Source organism: Camellia sinensis, chromosome 11 (assembly GCF_055761805.1).
Source record: "Camellia sinensis isolate YWXY chromosome 11, ASM5576180v1, whole genome shotgun sequence".
Taxonomy (NCBI): domain Eukaryota; kingdom Viridiplantae; phylum Streptophyta; class Magnoliopsida; order Ericales; family Theaceae; genus Camellia; species Camellia sinensis.
The window spans coordinates 38,511,451-38,527,399 of NC_138971.1; positions in this window are offsets into that span (position 1 = coordinate 38,511,451).

A 15,949-nucleotide genomic window follows, 5' to 3' on the forward strand; every position below is an offset into this window, starting at 1 on the left:
AACTATGCATCCTATCGATGCAACCCAGGGCTTTTACAAGTTTGTGTAATCTAGGCCGAGGTGACGGTTATGATATATGAGCTATTTCGAGGCTATTTAAAATTCTTGCCCCCAAACGGCCCGTTTTCACCTTTTTTCACCACATTTGTTTGTCTAAATATGTAATCGTGCATCCTATTGACGCACTGCTTGCTCTCACAAGTTTCTTTAATCTAGGTCAAGGTGACTATTATGACCTCGAGGGTGTTTCAAGGCTGTTTATAATTTTTTCCCCCAAACGACCCGTTGTCGCCTTTTTCCATAACATTTTGTTGTCTAAATATCTCACCGTGCATCCTATCAACACACCGCTTGCTCTCACAAGTTTATTTAATCTAGTCCTAGGTGACCGTGATGATCTCGAGGCTGTTTGGGGGTTGTTTCCAATTTTGTCTCCCAAATGGCTCGTTTTCGCCTTTTTCCCTCATAATTTGTTGTCTAAATCTCTAACCGTGCATCCTATTGATGCGTCGCTTGCTCTTACAAGTTTTTTTAATTTAGGCCGAGGTGACCATAATGATCTCAAGGGTGTTTCGATGTTATTTCCAATTTTTTTCCTCCAAACGGCCTGTTTTCGCCTTTTTCCGTAACATTTTGTTGTCTACAAATCTAACCGTGCGTCCTATCAACATGCCGCTTACCCTCACAAGTTTATTTAATATAGTCCTAGGTGACCGTGATGATCTCGGGGCTTTTTGGGGGCAGTTTCCAATCTTTTCCCCCAAACAGCCCGTTTTCACTTTTTTTCTTTATAATTTTTTGTTTAAATCTCTAACCCTGCATCCTATTGATATGCCGATTGCTCTCACAAGTTTCTTTAATCTAGGCCGAGGTGACCATTATGATCTCGGGAGTGTTTTGAGGCTGTTTCCAATTTTTGCCCCCACACAGCCCGTTTTTGCCTTAATTCATAACATTTTTGGCGTCTAAATATCTAATCGTACGTCCTATTGAACAGGGCAAAGGAAGAAGATTATGGTGGTTGTGCTAGTTATCGGTGCTACAATGATGGTGCAATACTCTCAGGTCTTCCTGCTGGCTGCTATGTTATTCGGTGTCCAAGAAGCAACAAAACACAAAAGAGTAAATTTACAAAATATTAAGTTTAAGAAAACAGTAACATATCTTACAGATTGAATGTTGTCAGGCTATTGGGTTGTGGCATACAGGGATAATAAAATGTTTTCATATATTGATACATGCCTAACAAAAGCCTTGATCTCTTCCTATTTTGGTTTGTTTTTGTATTTTTCATCTATAGACTTTACTTACATGTTTGTTTTTGTTTTTGTTTTTGTATTTTGCATCTATAGATTTTTCATCTATATTCTCGTCACACGTTTGTTTGCCTTTACTTTGAACATAAATATAATGAAATCTGGTTTAACACACTTACCCATTACCATGACTAACTACGGTGGGGAATTTGGTGGCCACCATTATCCAAAACTTGCGCCAATATGCTCTGAAGTCCAAAAATCTACTTCTGTATCTCCTCACGTTGTCTTGCATTCTCTGTCTCTTTTATTTGTTGGTCCTCTTCATTTGTTTGCTGCTCTTCACGGTGTCTCTACTACTCCTCACAGACTATCTCCAACTCAGATGTAAGCCTTTTCAATTGCTCCTCACGTGCCTGTAATGCAGCATTCGACCCAGATTCACAGGAAGAGGACTTTGGTTCGACCCCAAATCCTCTCAAGTATCCCTTGTTCTTTCCAAGAACCGCTCTTAAGATATCCTCTTGCGTCATCAGCGTTAAACCAGACTTTATTGGTAGTATTTAACTATATTATCATCTTTAGAACTCTCTTATATTCTCATCTTTGGATGATGTTGGTTTATCTTCGTTAACATTGGAGTAGTAGATTATATATTTTTTTTATTTGTGTTAGTTTGATGCTTGGAATCTGATAATGCAAAATGGTACAAATGAGCAAAAAAATTGAAAGCAAAGAGCAAACAACTTAGGTGACAAAACCAATGGACCTATGTTGTTGGAAGTTGTTGCAAATGAGGAGAAAAATGAAAAAAGATCTAATAACACTTTTAGGATTAGTTCATTCACTCGGGTATCAAATGTCATATTAGAGAAATTTAGAGTGCAATGCTCAACAAATCATGTTGAACATCATCTTAGAATAATGAAAAGTGCATGGATTTTCATAGATCAACTACGCGAAAAAAGTAGATTTCGTTAGCAGAAATATTGTTTTTGCTACTAAAACTTTTAGTCGGCAATTATATAACATTTTGCTCACCAAATGTGAGTAACAATGTTTTGAAAATCGAGCTAGACTGGCTAGTTCGACTGGTCGAGGTACCGTTCAACTAAACTGGTTGGGCTTCCATTTTGCCAAATAGCAAGCAAATTTGCGAAACTATGTTGATTAGGAGAGTTGAACACATAACCACGTGAAAGTAGTATGACAAATAACCACCATGTCATGTTCAACTTTTGTTTTGTTTGGTAAATATATATCTATATTACATTTTCTTTCAAACATTATATATAACTAATATATTTTACAAATAATAAATATAAATATATTTATGTAATTATAAATTTATCTTAAAATTTAAAAGTAATTTAAATAAATTTATCTTAATTCTTATGTTATTAAATAAATTTTAATATATTTATAATATAATTATGACGTTACGGTTTGATTCGGTTTGACTCGATTGTTGAACTAATGACCCCTCCACCCAATCCCTTTTCCGGTTCTCTCACCGGTACGATTTTTAAAACATTGGTGAGTAGTGAAACATAGATTAACAAATTTAGTAGTAAAAAATATTAGCTATGTTTCCTGACCAATCATGTGGTCGCAAATTTGTGAAATTTCATAAGAGTTTGAATTTTTTTCCCCTACTACAAGTTTTGGTCGCCACATAATACAATAGCTATGCTAACCATCAAAATGACGTCGTTTTGATATCTGCGACCAAAATTCAATAGTTGCTAAAAGTTTTTTGGCTCCTACTTTTTTTTCTTTTTTTTTTTCACCTTCCCGCTTCTAGTTTTCGCGACTAGTATTTCAAATTAGTCATAGAACAAAACATTTCTGCGACTATATCACACTAGTCGTGGAAAATAAAAACTTTGGGTTACTTTTTTTTTTTTTTTTTGGTCAGCAAATATGTGCTTTTCGCAACTAAATAATATTTAGTTGGAAAAAGTTGCCGTTTTGCTATTTGCGACCAAATTTTATTAGTCGCTAAAAGTTTAATGTCTCCCGCTCTTTTTTTTACCCTCTTACTTTGATTTTTCGCGACCAATAATTCAAATTAATCGCCAAAAACATGATTTCTACAACTAAATCATGTTAGTCGTGAAAAATAAAAAATTTTGACTCCAATTTTTTTTTTCCAGCAATTGTGATCTTTTTGCAATTAAAAATTATTTAGTCGACAAAAGTGGTCGCAAAAGTATAATTTCTTATGGTTGTGTTAACCAAACACGGAAATTAAAAACATAAAAAACAATTTGCAAAAGCATTTTACAACATAAAATGTTTTACGTCAAAACAAACATAACTTAGAAAAAAAAATTTAACTTTCCTAGGCTCCAATACTCGCCCTCACTAAAAAATTATTATGGCAAATTACACAAACCTCCATTGACTATTACCTAAATTACAATTGACCCCTATGATTTAGAAAATTTTCACCAAGCTTCCCTAATGGGTTTCAAAAGTCAACCTGTTAACAGAATATGTGAAATGAAAAAATTATCCCTGCCACTAAACTTTTTATCTGTTTCATTCTCTCCATGACTTTCTCTTTCACTTGTGAAAATCAGATCACATTTTTCAGTGCAACTATTCCGTTATCTTTATCCACTCCCACCCCCACCTATCCCATTCCACTTTCCACAACAATCACAAACCGTAACCATATACTGTCACACCACCAGTCACTGCTCCACCGTAACCCTCAGAGCCTCCATCTCTCTCATCTTTTTCATCATCTTTCTCACCAAAGACTCATCTTACAACAAATCAAACCAAACAAAATTCAAGAAATCAAGCAACAAATGTGTGGATCTGGATATGAGGTTGTGAAGCTGTGTAGTTTGAGCGAATCTTAAGAGTTGTGCTTGGATTGCAAATCTAAATAGCGGCATAGCACAGAAGTGAAAGAGAAAAGGATTGTTGGGGGGTACTGATGGTGGTGTTGGCAACTAGTGGTGGGATGGAGAGGGGAAAACAAAGGAGAAGAACAAGAGAGAACATGTTTGATTAGTAGGATTATAGTATATGACTGAGATTGTTAGTTTATGGACTCACAATTTTATGTTTGATTGTAAATTTTATTAACCGGATTATATGTATGGCGAACATTTAATCCGTTGAAATTGACAAATTTGTAATATTAAGAAGGACTGAAAATCATAATTTCAAGTATAAAAGTATAAAAAAAATAAAACGAATACATAATAAAGGGTTATCTTACTAATTTAATTGAATTACTAATCATACGCTAATTCATGAGATTATTAATTCTTTTACTACTAATCCTATTAATCAAACATGGCCAAAGGGGGTATAATTTGTCCAAATGTTTAAAAGAGGTGAGTTTTATTTCTCCATACTAAGACCATCTCCAACGTTTACTCATATCTTTCATCAAATTTATATTTGATGAAAATTTGGTGAAAACGGTGCTCCAATCCTGTCATCAAAATAATATCAAATGAAGGAAGCAACAAATTTTTATCTAATCGAAAGAGCGTTTAACCTTTTATCAAATTTTGAAATTGACCATTGGTGGACGACCGTGGGATAACCGGGTAGACGACCAAATTTTGATCAAAATTTACTTTACGTTGGACGACCGGCATAATTAATGAAAACGATTGAAGTACATCATATCAAATCAAATTTTTTATTAAATTTTATTCAAATTAAATTTTATTAAATTTAAATTTTATTCAAATTTAATGAAAAATTTGATGAATCATTAGAAATGTTATAAGCGGTTGTAATTTAAGTACAGTCAAGGGATGTCAATTGTAGTTTGCCCAGATTTATTACTATAATTATTAGTACTTGCCGTTACGATGTAAAAGAATATTACTATAATTATTATTACATGTCGTTACGATGCTAAAAGAATCTCTCTTCAAAAGGAGTATAAATCCTATGCAGGTAGGTAATACCTCCTTTTTTTTGGGGGGGGGGGGGGAGAGGGAAGTATCTGCCCCGTGAGCGTTAAAAGGAAAACGAGAGGGGAGGAATGGAGGATCTGCGAGTGGAAGGAGATCGACGAGACGACGAAGACGACCTGCGAAAGAGACCCAAAATGTGTAAGGTATTCTTACTTCAAAATCTTATATCGACCTAGGGCTTCAGATTGACGTTGGCCATGGAGGAAACAAGGGATTCATCTGATGCGAAGTGGAAAAAAGAGAAGACATCATGAGTGTTTCAGATTTGTCGGAATCTTATGCTGCGCCGGTCCTGAGATTTAGGGGCCCAAGACGAACTTCAAATATAGGGCCCTCTTACATTGAAAAAAAATAAAAAATTTATAGATAAGACGATAAGTTACAAGTTTTTTATTTGTTTATAGCCACAAAAAAATTTATTTGCACATATAATTGTGGGGATGTATTTTCAGGATACCAACACGTGGCATGGTGACGCCGACGTGTCAGCCGAGGTGCCACATGCCCTGGTAGTTAAGCCGAGGTAATATCGGAGAAGCCGAGGTCATCTCCGAAGATGTCGGAGCCCGAGATAAGGGGCGAGAATCCTAAGGCAAAGAGGATTGAATCAAGATATGGATTAAACTCTTAGGGAGTTTATCTCTATCACTTAAAAGAGTCCAGAGTAAGCAGTGAACTAGAGTTCATAGAAGTCATACTTCTAGTGGGACTTGGATTGAGTATATTATAAAAGAGAGGCACCCCCGTGGGTCTAAGGTATGTAATTTTATACTTTGAGTATTCAGTTTAGTACTTGATTATCTTTGAGAGATATACTGACTTGATCGTCGGAGTGTCCCCGGGTGGAAGAACCACCGCCGGAGCTTTTTCTTTCTGTCTCAGGTTGCTTAAGCCATCTATTCCGCTTGTGCTCTCCAGCTGATCACTAGACGGGCAGTGTGGTCAGATTTTCACCCACACAATTTGGCGCCGTCTGTGGGAATGAAGGAAGAATAGATGGCCAGTAACGGACAGCAAAATATTGGGGAGGACGCTCCCACTGGGAGTGACAGCCCAATTGATCTTGATATCGAAGGAGATAACCGCAATGCAGAAGCCCGTGACCAGGGTCACAGAGAGAACGACGTCATCCCAGAAGGCGACGCGTCAAAAAAAGCTAACCAAGGAAAATACTACAATGAAGATAACCTCTAGGTATGGAGGGACAGGTGCCTACGGAGGGATGAGGAAGTAAAAGAACTAGCAAACAAGTTGGCGGACCTCCAGTCAGTCGTCAACTTCATGATGCAGAATAATGTTATGCAGCCACCATACCCGCTGCAAGATACGCCGATGCCAGCGAACAACACTCAGAAGGAGGTAAGAAAAACAATCCCCGAGGTCCCTCAGCATACCAGAAGCGGAAGGCATTCACACCGGCCTTCCAGGGAAGTCGGACGGGAAAAGCCGAGGCAAGAGGAGTCCCGACGGACACACCACATGAAGAATCCAGACCCCAAAGAACATCGACATGTTCAGGGGCAAGTACTCCATTTTGACACATCCCACGAAGAAAGATCCAAACGACCCCACCACGAGGCCGAAAGCAGTGTACCAAAAAGACTAAAATCCAAAGACAGCCGAGCTCTAGGGAGGAGCAAAGAAGACTTGAGGGACTACCTCAAGAGGAGGCAACAGAATGGAGAAGCCGAGGTAAACTCCCCAGTGAAACCGAAGACAGCCTTCTCGGCGGAACTGGACAAATTCGAACCGCCCAAAAGATTCAGTATGCCGAGGTTTCAAATCTATGACGGTAAATCAAATCCAAACTTTCATGTTGGGTTGTACCTAAATTCAATGGCGCTATATAGCGGAAACGAGCCGTTGCTCTGCAAAGTATTCCCCTCATCCTTTGGGGAAATTGCATCTGATTGGTTCCACAAGTTACCAAAAGGAAGTATAAAGACATGGGAAGGCTTGGCCGAGATGTTTGTGGCCAGATTCGTGACCAACAAGCTGCAACCCCTGAGGGTTGATGCTTTGATGGCTCTACGAATCACCAAGGAAGAAGGCCTCAGGGCCTATGCGAAGAGGTACTACGAGGTGTTCAACCGAATACCTGAATGCAACCAGGAAGTAGCAGTCGTATCCTTCAAGAACGGCCTGAAAGATGACTGCCCTCTACGGAAGTCTTTGGCAAAAACATTGCCGAAAAGCATGGAAGAACTCATGGCAAGAATTGAGAAATATGCCAGGGCCGAAGAAGATACATCGGGAAACAAAGAGGTGAAACAAGAAAAGGGAAACGGCTCGCCAAAGCGAGGCCGAATCAACAATGGGCCGACCAAACAAGAAATAGAATTAAGAAATAAACAGGCGGTAACCACAGTATTCCGGATCCCAATCCATAAAATCTTGGATCGGATTCGAAATCAACCTTATTTCAGGGCTCCGGCAAGAGCACCAGGGGAATTCATGGGAAGGAACGTTGGTAGACGTTGTGCCTACCACAATGAAGAAGGGCATCCAACTCAAGGTTGCAGAGCCTTAAAAGCACACTTGGAGGACCTAGTAAGACAAGGCCTTCTGAGGGACCTGGTCGATGAGGCCAGAACAAGGGAAGAGCAGGCAAGGCTGCCCCAAGCACCAGCAGCACCCCCTCCCCCAGCACAGCTACCACAAGCAGGAGAACCAAGGGTGGTCAATGTAATCCACTCAAGGGTCAATGAAAACGAAATCAGAGGAGAAACCCAGAGGGTAAGACATTTACAGCATATTTATCAAGTCGGGGAAAAGAGACATCGGCCAGAAGAATGCCAAGGGCCAATAATAGCCTTTACTGAAGCCGACCTAGAACTGGTCCAACACCCGCATAATGATGCCTTGGTAGTATCCCTACAGGTCGGGGAGTGCCAAGTTAAACGCATCCTAATAGATCAAGGCAGCTCCTGTGACATCATGTATGTCAGATGTTACAAAGAGCTAAGCCTACACCCCGATGACCTAGAACAATCAAGCGGCCCGATGGTCGGCTTTAACGGAACGCCGACATGGCCACTGGGTGCAACAAGCTTAGAAGTACAAGCCGGCACTAAGAAGATCAGGACGGAATTCCTGGTAATTGACACACCCTCACCATACAACATCATCTTGGGAAGGCCGTGGTTACATGCAATGGGGGCAGTCCCCTCGACATTGCATCAACTACTCCAGTTCCCAACAGAGAATGGGATTGAAGAAGTCAGAGAGGATCAACTACAAGCTAAAAATTGCTCCATGGCAGCAATAAAATCCACCTGTAGTGTACAGGAACCAAAGAAAGCAGAAGTTGAAGATGAGGACATGGAAGTCCTGGAAGATGTTGGGAAAGAGCCAGCCGAGAAAAGCGAAGAGGCGCTAAAGAAAATCCTCGTCCAGGAGGGCGACGAAGAACGATTTTTTCTTCTCGGCTCAGGCTTAGCCAGAGAAGAAGAAAAAGAACTGGAAGATTTTTTAAGAGCAAACATAGAGGCGTTCGCCTGGACACCTTATGAAATGCCTGGCATTGACCCCGAGGTCACTTGCCACAGTCTGAATGTCGACAGATCGGCAAAACCTGTGATTCAACGAGCCAGAAGGCCGACGTTAATGCACGTCGAAGCAGTCGAGGAAGAGGTAGATAGACTCCTTGAAGCCAGGGCCATCCGAGAAGTCCAGTACCCAACGTGGCTGTCCAACACAGTAGTAGTAAAAAAGAAGAATGGCAAGTGGAGGGTTTGTGTAGACTTCACCAGCCTCAACAAAGCTTGCCCGAAAGACAGCTTTCCTCTGCCCAAAATCGACCAACTGGTAGACGCCACCTCGGGACATGAAAGGATGAGTTTTTTAGATGCATACAGAGGGTACCACCAGATTGCTATGTACCCTCCAGATGAGGAGAAGACCGCGTTCATCACCCCGAAAGGCCTGTACTGTTACAGGGTAATGCCTTTTGGGCTAAAAAACGCAGGAGCAACCTATCAGAGGTTAGTGACAAAGATGTTTAAACACCTGATTGGCAAAACGGTAGAAGTTTACATCGATGATATGGTCGTAAAGACCAAGAAATCAAAAGGTCATCTTGCCGACCTAAAAGAGGTCTTTGACATATTCAAAAGATATCGGCTCCGACTCAACGCCTCAAAGTGCGCCTTCGGAGTTGGGTCAGGTAAATTTCTAGGATATCTGGTAACAAGAAAGGGCATTGAAGCCAGCCCAGACCAAATTAAGGCCATCCTGGAACTACAGAGTCCAACATCGGCAAAACAAGTTCAAGTGCTCACTGGAAGGGCCGCAGCCCTAAACCGATTCATCAGCAGAAGCTCAGACAAGTGCAGACCCTTCTTTAACCTGGTGAAAAAAGCCACAGACTTCCTATGGACAGAAGAATGTGAATCTGCCTTAGCCGACCTAAAAAAGTACTTGACCACAACCCCGGTCCTTTCTAACCCAATCCTAGGGGAGGAATTGTTTTGTACTTAGCAGTCTCTGAACACGCAGTCAGTGCAGTGCTAATCCGAGAGGAAAAAGGGGAACAGAAGGTTGTCTATTATGTAAGCAAGACTCTGGCTAACGCAGAAACAAGGTACCTACCACTGGAAAAATTAATGCTAGCCTTGGTAATGGCCTCAAAGAAATTGAGCCATTACTTTCAGGCACACAAGATTGTGGTCCTAACAGAGCACCCACTGAAGTCCTTATTACATCAAGGAGACTTAACAGGAAGGATAGCAAAATGGGCAGTAATACTAGGCCAGTTTGACCTAGAATTTAGACCAAGAACAGCAATAAAGGGCCAAGTTTTGGCCGACTTCGTCGCAGAACTCACACCGGAAGCCATCACACCTCAGGCTCCGTCGAGCCAAGATGAGCATCGGCCCGACAAGGAAAAAGAATTCCAGTCAAAGACAAAAAAGCAAGAGAAAGAAAAGCTCAGACCATGCAGCATCTACATCGGCGATTCATTCAGACTATTCGTCGATGGAAGTTCAAACCGCCAGGGAGCAGGAGCAGGAGTACTGCTGATATCTCCAGATGGAGAAATTGTAGAACAGTCCATCCGTCTGGGGTTCAAAGCCTCCAATAACGAAGCAGAATATGAAGCATTAATTGCAGGGCTAAAGCTAGCAGCGGCAGCAGAGGCAGACGAGGTAATTGTTTTTTGTGATTCACAATTGATTGTTAACCAGTCAACAGGAGAATTTGCAGCCAGAGACGAAAGAATGTCGGCATATGCAAAGGAAGTCATCCGACTGGCAGCCCTATTCCAGAACTGCAGATTACTCCAAGTAAGCCGAGATGACAACGCCCACGCCGACGCGTTAGCAAACTTGGCCAGCTCAATTCAAACTGGAAAAACAAGGACAATTATGATCGACTACATGTCGGCCCCGAGCATAGATAAACAGAGCATTGAGCAAGAAGCAATGTGCGTGGGCCTTGGACCAAGTTGGATGGATGCAATCATTGCATTCCTAAAAGAGGGGAAGCTGCCAGAAGACCATAAAGAAGCACATAAAATTAGGCTGAAATCGGCCAGATTCAGTCTAACAGCGGAAGGCCATCTCTACAGGAGGTCCTTCACTGGACCACTTTTAAGGTGCGTACATCCTTTGCAGGTTGAAGATTTCCTTTACGAGATTCATGAAGGAATTTGTGGAAGCCACGCAGGGGGCAGATCGTTAGCCCACAGGGCCATTACCCAGGGGTATTGGTGGCCCTACATGCAAAAGGATGCCGAAGCTTATGTAAAGAAGTGTGAACAATGTCAAAAGTTTGCACCTTTGATACATCAGCCAGCTGCCGACCTAAACCCAGTATCCAGCCCCTGGCCGTTTGCCCAATGGGGCATGGATCTGGTTGGACAACTTCCCCAGGCAACTGGGCAGAGAAAATACTTGCTGGTAGCAACAGACTACTTCACAAAATGGATAGAGGCCGAACCTCTTGCCAAAATCAGAGATGTGGATGTCAAGAATTTTATTTGGAGAAACATAATCACCAGATTTGGGATTCCAAGAGCTATAGTTGCCGACAACGGAACACAATTCGACAGCAAACTTATCAAAAACTTTTGTGCAAAATTCAAGATCAAGAATTATTTCTCAACACCAAGTTTTCCTCAAAGCAATGGGCAAGCAGAGGCATCCAACAAAGTAATCCTGGATGGAATAAGGAAGAGGCTCCAGGCAGCAAAAGGAAAGTGGGTGGACGAATTGCCCAACGTACTTTGGGCATATCGGACTACGCCGAGAAGATCAACAGGAGAATCCCCATTCGCCATGGCATATGGCACAGAAGCAGTCATCCCATTGGAGATCGGCATCCCAGGGATCAGAACCCAGGGAGTAGAGAATGGCACCAATGACATACTCTTAACCCGAGACCTGGATTTATTGGAAGAACGAAGAGAGACGGCTGCAATTCAGCTCGCAGTATACCAACAACAGCTTGCCAGAGCTTACAACAAGAGAGTCAATCCAAGAGATTTTCAAGTTGGCGACTTAGTCCTAAGAAAAGTCGTTGGGAACAAGAAGGATCCCAGGGAGGGCAAGCTTGGCCCAAACTGGGAAGGACCCTACAGAGTTACTTCAATACTTGGGAATGGAGCATATCGGCTTGAGGACAATGAGGGCAAAGCATTGCCCAGACCTTGGAATACTTGTAATTTGAAATTTTTCTATCATTAGATAAACATCATTGTTTGGCCGATATTATCAATAAAGTCTTTTCAGAATCCTTTCAACATGTTCGATTGATGCATGGATGTTTTCGAAGACATATCAACCTCAGGCAAAGTTAAGCCGATGTTATTCCTTAATCCACTTGTTGAAATTTGTAGCAATTTACAAGTTGGAATTAAGCTGATTCCTTATCTTCACTTGTTAAAATTTGTAGCAATTTACAAGTTGAAGTTAAGCCGATGTTATTCCTTAATCCACTTGTTGAAATTTGTAGCAATTTACAAGTTGGAATTAAGCTGATTCCTTACCTTCACTTGTTGAAATTTGTAGCAATTTACAAGTTGAAGTTAAGCCGATGTTATTCCTTAATCCACTTGTTGAAATTTGTAGCAATTTACAAGTTGGAATTAAGCTGATTCCTTATCTTCACTTGTTGAAATTTGTAGCAATTTACAAGTTGAAGTTAAGCCGATGTTATTCCTTAATCCACTTGTTGGAATTTGTAGCAATTTACAAGTTGGAATTAAGCTGATTCCTTATCTTCACTTGTTGAAATTTGTAGCAATTTACAAGTTGAAGATAAGCCGATGTTATTCCTTAATTCACTTGTTGAAATTTGTAGCAATTTACAAGTTGGAATTAAGCTGATTCCTTATCTTCCCTTATTGAAATTTGTCGCAATTTACGAAACGAAGATAAGCCGAAGTTATTGCTTAAGTTCTCATAGCAATATGTGGGTTGTTTAAACCCAAGGGAAGATGCTTAACACTTGTTGAAATTTGTAGCAATTTACAAGTTTATGTTAAGCCGACATATGATCACCCGCCGAGGTATACAGTAAGTTACAGGTTAAAATAAAGGCTAAGTATATTGTTCATTACTTGTTGAAATTTGTAGCAATTTACAAGTAGGTAGGACTAAGATTACCATTTAATACTTGTTGAAATCTATGAAAAGATTGCAGGACAGTATCTTGCCGAAGTAAAAGTCTCATGGTTATACCCGAGGTATGAAACCCCGAGGAGATTGCATAAAGGAAGCAACATGAGGAAATATGCAAAAATTTTCTAAGCACAAGACTATACAAAAGCAGTCAACAGAATATCACAAGATTGAAACATCCAGAGGAGGAACTGTTACAGTTACATATTAAAACCACGTCAAAAGAAAGAAGTTTTGCATTACCCAGAATGTAAAAAAGTACAAAGCGCAAAAAAAAAAAAAAAAAAAAAAAAAAAGTACAAAGGACAATTTTTTCAAGATTCCTCAGCATTAGCCACTGCAGGGACTGGGATCGCGGACGATTCAGGTGGAATCTCCTCGGCCACTTTCTCCGCTTGTATTTCGGCATCTATCTCTGCCAATGTTGTGTCAAGACTTCTTTCAGTCAGAAGGAGGTCAGATGATAGATACCCTTGAACAGACTCCCTGGGCACTTCCTCAGCATCATCACCCCCCTCATCTTGAGTTAAGTCCATAACCTGCTCAGCAGGAGGAGGGGACTTGACTTCGGCAGCATTCTTGGGTTTTCTCACCAAGGCCTCACCATCATCTTTTTCTTCATCTTCCTCCACGGCCTCGGCCTCAGACTCAGATTCACCTTCAGGAGGAGGTGGAGGAAATGGTAACGGAATAGCGTCGGCCTGACGCAATGGCGAGTCAGCAGGAAGGCCAAGCTTCTTTATCAAGGACATCCAACCAAGGGAAAATCCCCTGTTGCATGCCTGCCTGACTTGAAGCTTGTAGTCTTCTGCGACGTCGGCCATACCTTGAGCATAGGCCTTTTCATCGGCCTCTTTGATTTCGGCCTCTTTGGTGGCCAAAGCTTGCTGTAGTTCTTTCTCCGCTTGGGCCTTCTGAACCTCGACCTCTCTTTTCTCGGCCTCAGCAACCTTTTTAACGGCCTCAGCAGCTTCGGCCTTCTCAAGAGCTAAAGTTTGAACCTTAGTTGCAGCCTCGGCTTGATCCTCCAATTTTTTCATTTTTGCTTCAAGAGACCTGATCTCTCTCTTCATAGAAGATGCTTCCCTCTTCATATCAACCAACCTTTGACGATTTTCAAAGGCTTGCATGGAAAATGAGTGGGCATGCTGAATGGCCTGCAAAAAGAACAGAAATGTGAGACGGTACTCTCAGTGAAGAACGGAAGAAAGAATCACAAGTACAGACAGAAATACTTACTTGAGCAGAGTGTTGGAGCATCAGAGCGTAATTTTCATACTCACTAAACTTGGCATTTCGCTCCAAGTCATTTGGTAGAAGAAGAGCAGTGCTAAGGGCGACAGCAACGTTGATATCATCAGCACTTTCACTAGCCATGATGGGCCTATCCTCCAGGGATAGATCAGGGGCCCAGGGGACGTCAGGCTTCTTCGAAGCCGAGGTCGTCGCAGACGATGACCTTGGCCTCTTTGTTTGTGTAGACCCTGAGGGTTGGCCCTCAGCAGACCTTTTGGTTGAAGTAGAGGCTGATTTTTTGCTTTCAGCTAGCTTCGAAATCGGCAGAGCATCCTCAGCCTCGGCATCTGTAGCCTTGGCCTTAGGCTGAGCCTTTTTTACCCTCTTCGGTTTGGGTGGAAGCGTTGATTGCGTTGGTGCGGCTTCGGCGTCAGTTGGAATATCGGCGAGAAGATCTTGGACAACAGGCCTTGGACGAACCATTTCGGCAGTCTTTACGAGCTTTCGTCGGCGTTTACGTTCAGGAATTGGTATTAAGTAGGGGGCCGAAGTTGATGGAAGATCGGCTGGGTCAGATGTGGACTCTTGATCTGTTCGGGATGTAGAAGCAGTTAAGGTTGTGGCTGTGGGTGGAGAAAGACTCTTCTTCCTTTTTCAAGGGATGTCGGGTAAGGTGGATTTGTATGTAGGGATGAAGTTTAGTAATACTGGGGGTTTTCGTTTATGGATTGGAAGGCCAAGAAGTGTTTTCAGATCTGTTCCTGGGAAGAAGGATTGGCGAAAAATTTTCGGTGGCTGATGAAGATCTGCAGAGAGACAGACGTCAGAAACAAAAAATATTAAAATCTTAAATAAAAACAACTAAGTATTGACTCAGGGCTCTTACTCTTGCCCTCTGTAAGTGTTCGAGGAAGAGGGTAGAGGTGGACATCTTCATCTGGGCCAAATTCCCAATTTCCAGAAGCAATGAGAAAATCATCTCCAGCCCCCTTGTTGGAATCTGGGAGGTCGGCTATAATTTTGTATTGAGTGGATCTCGGCTTAAGGTAATAGACGAAACCCCTATCCTTCAGATCAAGAAGGCACGTAGTATAACAATATTGAAGGTCGGCTAGGGTGATTCTAAGGTTTTCTTGCCTAGCTAAGGCAATAATACCGTTAATTACCCTATAGGAATTGATAGTAAGTTGCATAGGGTTCAGCTTATAGAAATGGAGAACTTGACGAAAAAGAGGATCAAGTGGAAGCCGAAGTCCACATTCGGTAAAAACAACTATTGGGAAAGGCATTGTATGATCTGTGGGCACGATGGAATCATTATCCCCAGCCAATTTAAGATGAACGTCGGCTGGGATAGAGAATTCTTGCCTAAAGTATTCAAGTTTTGTCGGGGTATTTACCCTATGCCTCCACATACCCATTATGTTGGATTAAACTAAGAGGAATATGTTTTCAGAAGATGGGCGTTTTTCAGGTTTCCCTAAAGATTAAGGGTTCTATAGACAAATCCCAAAACAATGAAGTATGAAGATAAAAATCGAGGGCACAGATCTGGGGCAGATACAAAAAAGAGAAAACAAAGACGAAGTTTCAGATTCAATAACAGAGGTATAGTTCTCAGAAACAAATCAAGAACAGCGGCAAAGAGAATAATGAAAAGTCATAAAAGTTCAAGACATAACCACAAATTCAAGATGCAAATAAAATCAAGACTTCGAGCAAAGATCAGTAATGGCGACAGACAAACAAAAGCACATAAAAAGAATGGAAGAATTAAAGGAAAGGATCTTACCAGGACAAAGGAAGCCGAGGCAATGTTCGCCGAACCCAGAAACCGGTTGCAACAGCAAAGAAGGCTTTGCAAGAATGAGGGGTTAAAAGC